The following is a 5,047-nucleotide window of genomic DNA, read 5'->3' as shown; positions in this document are numbered from 1 at the left end:
TCCAAGCCGACAATTCCTTGCACTTGTGCACATGTTACCTCTGCTGGATATGGTACATACATTGAGATATTTAATGTGTGTGTATAAACTGCATAGTATATTGAGAAACATCTACTGTTAATAGGAATCAATGTTCTACTTTTTTATGACCGTATTACGAGGCTTCGTTTTCTAAATCTTTTTCACCCTCCTCCCTTGATCACTCCTACTCCCTTCAAGTTAGAAAACCAGCAGGGAAGGCGTAATTGCTCTTCTCTCTATCTCTTAGGGCACACGCTGACTGCACCTAAACCTGTCCTCTGTAATTGGAATCACTTTTCTCTAGTCAGTTCTTATAAAAAAAACACCTTGGCAGTGAGAGCAGAAGGAATCCAGAAGTGATATTGAGTGTATATATGATTACTAACAGCACATGGTCTTCTTATCAAATGCTGAGAATGCTGGATAAAAGATTGATGCAAAGTCTTTTTTTATTATTATTATTTTGTTAATCCATCAATAAATTAGCATAAATAGCTTATTAAAATGTGAAATTCATCCTTATTATAATGCAGAAATAATTTCTAAAAGTTTAATATAAAGTGCAAAGAGCTGTTTTAGCGGATAAACGCTAGAACAGGACCACAGACCGTCAATCTGACCACTTGCATTAATTATCCATGTGTCCACAACGATCATGTGACTGTGAACGCGTCAACCCAAATAAGTGGTGCATGCGCCCAACCTCCAGAGCAACGGGCAGTAGAAATGCTGACAAGATCGTACACTGGTAACCGGGGCGACGTTATATTCTTCTCTATGGTAATCATCTACTTAGTGAGTGTCCACAACAAAAGGGTGTACATATTCTACAGAAAGGTCATTGACATCTTATTCTAGAATAAGAACTACAGGCAGGGCCGCCATCAGGGGGGTATTAGGGGTAGTACTCTAGGGGGCCCGGCCAAACTTAATTGAAAGGGGGGCCCGGCAACTGCCGCGACTTGCTTTTGGTAGAAAAAAACAAGCCCCTGCAATGGGGCCTGTTCTTTTCACCAAAACAATGTCGTGAGCTGCTGCGGGCCCCCGAGCTGCGGGCCCCCCTCTCATCACCGCCGCCGCACCGCGAAACACCACCGCTTGCGCGCGTACGAGCGCGCATGACCGCAAGCGCGCACGATCGCAAGCGCGCGCCCACGTGCGAACGACCAGGCGCACCGCCGAGAGGGAGCAACACAAGTACATCGACGGGGAAGGACAGCCACACAGGGACAGCGGCGCACGGTTACTTACCTGCTGGCCCGCCTCCGACTCCGCCTCCTCCTCGTCCTCCTTGTCCTCCTCGTCCTCCTTGTCCTCCTCCGCCTCCTCGTCCGCCTCCGCCTCCGACTCCGCCTCCTCGTCCTCCTCCTCGTCCGCCTCCTCGTCCGACTCCGCCTCCTTCTCCAGAGCGTAGCTGCGTAAGGAGAGGGGGAGGAGTCTAGTTCTTGCGCGGCGGCAGTTCTACGATCCCCGCCATTTTCTGGAGCCTGGAGGTGAAGGACGACGTCTGGGCCGAAGACATCGCCTGAAGAGGACTGGAGTGGGAGCAGCTCTTCTGACATGGTGAGTAAAGTGTGTCAAAGTGCTGTTTAAGTATGGCCCTGTTCACACAGAGTATTTTGCAGGCCGAAAAAATCTGCCTCAATATTCCTTAAAGAATTTTGAGGCAGATTTTGCCCTGCCCACACTGTCTTGCTGCGTTTTTTTGCTGCGTTTTTTGCCCGCTGCGATTGAGGACAGCAGACAAAAAACGCAGGGAAAAATGCATTTTCTGCCTCCCATTTATTTCGATGGGAGGTCAGAGGCGGAACCGCGGCAAGAAAGGACGTGCTGCTTTTTCTTTTTTCTGCGACTTACTCTCATTGATTTCAGATTAAATCAATGGGAGGCGGTTTTGGAAGTTTTTTGGTGCTGATTCTGACGCAGTGTCCGAGTCAATATCAAGGCCCAAAAGCTCTGTGAACTGGGCCTTATTGTTAGGGCTTATTCAGACGAACGTGTAATACGTCCGTGCAACGTGTGTGATTTTCACGCGCCTCGCACGGACCTATGTTACTCTATGGGGCCGTGCAGACTGTCAGTGATTTTCACGCAGCGTGTGTCCGTTGCGTAAAACTCACTACATGTCCTATATTTGTGCATTGTTCGCGCATCACGCACCCATTGAAGTCAATGGGTGCGTGAAAATCCCGCCCAGCACTTCCGCAGCAGTATAAACTATGAATGAAAACAGAAAAGCACCACGTGCTACAAACAGAGTGTCATAATGATGGCGGCTGCGCGAAAATCACGCAGCCACGCATCATACGCTGCTGACACACGGAGCTGTTATGGACCTTTTGCATGCGCAGAACGCCACGTTTTTGCGCACGCAAAAAGCACACGCTTGTGTAAATCCAGCCTTAGGGTAGGAACACACTAGGCATGAACGCTGCGGATTTTATGCAACACATTTTATTGTGGATATTCCGCAGCGTATTACAGTCGCAGCAGAGTGGATGAGATTAGAACAAATCTCATTCACATGCTGCAAAAAAAATGGACCTGCAGTGTGGCTTTTGGCTTTTTAAGCCGCAGCATGTCAATGTATTCTGTGGGATCGCTGCTCCTCTGTTGCGGAAATGCTGCGGTTCTGCCGCAAAAATCACAAATGAGAAAAAAAAGGTACTTTTTTACATTTATAAAAAAGTTTAGACTTGCCCCGGCCGTAGTCCAAGTGACGCGATCCTCTATTATTAGCGCAGCCCGGAATAGAGGATCGCGTCACCAGGACTACGGCCGGGGCAAGTCTAAACTTTTTTATAAATTTAAAAAAGTGCCTTTTTTTTTCTCATGTGTGATTTTTGCGGCAGAACCGCAGCATTTCCGCAACAGAGGAGCGGCGATTCCACAGAATACATTGACATGTTGCGGCTTAAAAAGCCAAAAGCCACACTGCAGGTCCATTATTTTTGCAGCGTGTGAATGAGATTTGTTCTAATCTCATCCTCTCTGCTGCGACTGTGATACGCTGCGGATTATCCACAATAAAATGTGTTGCATAAAATCCGCAGCGTTCATGCCTAGTGTGTTCCTACCCTAAGGCCGGATTTACACAAGTGTGTGCTTTTTGCGTGCGCATGCAAAAGGTCAATAACAGCTCCGTGTGGCAGCAGCGTATGATGCGTGGCTGTGTGATTTTCGCGCAGCCGCCATCATTATGACACTCTGTTTGTAGCACGTGGTGCTTTTCTGTTTTCATTCATAGTTTATACTGCTGCGGAAGTGCTGGGCGTGATTTTCACGCACCCATTGACGTCAATGGGTGCGTGATGCGCGAACAATGCACAAATATAGGACATGTCGTGAGTTTTACGCAACGGACACACGCTGCGTGAAAATCACTGACAGTCTGAACGGCCCCATAGAGTAATATAGGTCTGTGCGAGGCGCGTGAAAATCACGCACGTTGCACGGATGTATTACACGTTCGTCTGAATAAGCCCTAACAATAAGGCCCAGTTCACAGAGTTTTTGGGCCTTGATATTGACTCTGACACTGCGTCAGAATCAGCACCAAAAAAACTTCCAAAACCGCCTCCCATTGATTTAATCTGAAATCAATGGGAGCCAGTCGCGGTAAAAAGAAAAATCAGCACGTCCTTTCTTGCCGCGGTTCTGCCTCTGACCTCCCATCTAAATCAATGGGAGGCAGAAAATGCATTTTTCGCTGCGTTTTTTGTCTGCTGTCATCAATCGCCGCGGGCAAAAAACGCGGCAAGATAGTGTGGGCAGGTCAAAATCTGCCTCAAAATTCGGTGCGCAGTTCCAGGCGGGTGCGCATGCGCGGGAGTTTGCGGGTGTGCGCGATCAGTCGCACGGGCGGCAGTGTTTGATGACCCCCATGCTACCCAGGGCCGTTATCAGGGGGGGTATTATGGGTACTGATGTGAGAGGCCCGGCCAAACCTAATTGAAAGGGGGGCCCGCAGCTCACGACATTCTTTTGGTGAAAAAAACAAGCCCCATTGCAGGGGCCTGTTTTTTTTCTACCAAAGGCAAGTCGCGGCAGTTGCCGGGCCCCCCTTTCAATTAGGTTTGGCCGGGCCTCTCACATCAGTACCCATAATACCCCCCCTGATGGCGGCCCTGGGTACCATAATATAGTGCTGGACGGAGTACCGTTAACAGGCGGTGCCACGGTAGGGGGGCCCAGAAAATTTAGCTGTAGGGGGCCCTGAAATTCCTGATGGCGGCCCTGACTACAGGTGCCAGATATATATTTAAAAAAACAGCCGATAAGTAGTGGGTCAGCAGGGTTGGCTATCGTATATAAACCGGATCCTGTTAGGTAGATGGAGGGGTCCGGGAACTAAAGAAGTGAAACAAATATCCATCTATACCGCAGAGTGCCATGTATTGTTTCATAACTTATCACCGGCCAGTGAATCAATATAAAATAGAAGTTACACAAAATAAACTGTACGTAAAATATATGCACCATGTGCATATTGGGTTGTAAATTCAAGAAGCTTATTATGATATAACAGTACAGCCAGAGTGTCCTACAGGTATGAATTCTATTCCACACGCTGTTATATAAATGGCTTAGTGTCCACATCACACCCAGCATATCATGTATGTAAGACATTCATTCGGAGAGAAGGGCTTAACAATAGTTAACACAACTTCGGTGTCCAGGCGCGTAACTAGGAAAGACTGGGCCCCATAGCAAACTTTTGACTGAGGCCTCCCCTCCCCTGGGTGCCACAAAACCCCCCCTTGCAGATAGTGCCTCCCTGTAGATTCCGCCACAAAGCGCCCCCCTGTAGATAGCATCATACAGCCCCCCCTGTAGATAGCGCCATAGAGCCCCCTCCCTATATAAAACGCCATACAGCTCACCCTGTAGATAGCGCCATACAGCCCCCAGTATATAGCCCCATACAGCCCCCCTGTATATAGCATGATACATCCCCCTGTATATATTGCCATACATCCCACCTGTGTATAGCGCCATACAGCCCCCCATGTATATAGCACCATAC

This window comes from Rhinoderma darwinii, chromosome 5 (genome assembly GCF_050947455.1).
Source record: "Rhinoderma darwinii isolate aRhiDar2 chromosome 5, aRhiDar2.hap1, whole genome shotgun sequence".
Lineage (NCBI taxonomy): Eukaryota > Metazoa > Chordata > Amphibia > Anura > Rhinodermatidae > Rhinoderma > Rhinoderma darwinii.
This window is presented reverse-complemented; position numbering follows the sequence as displayed.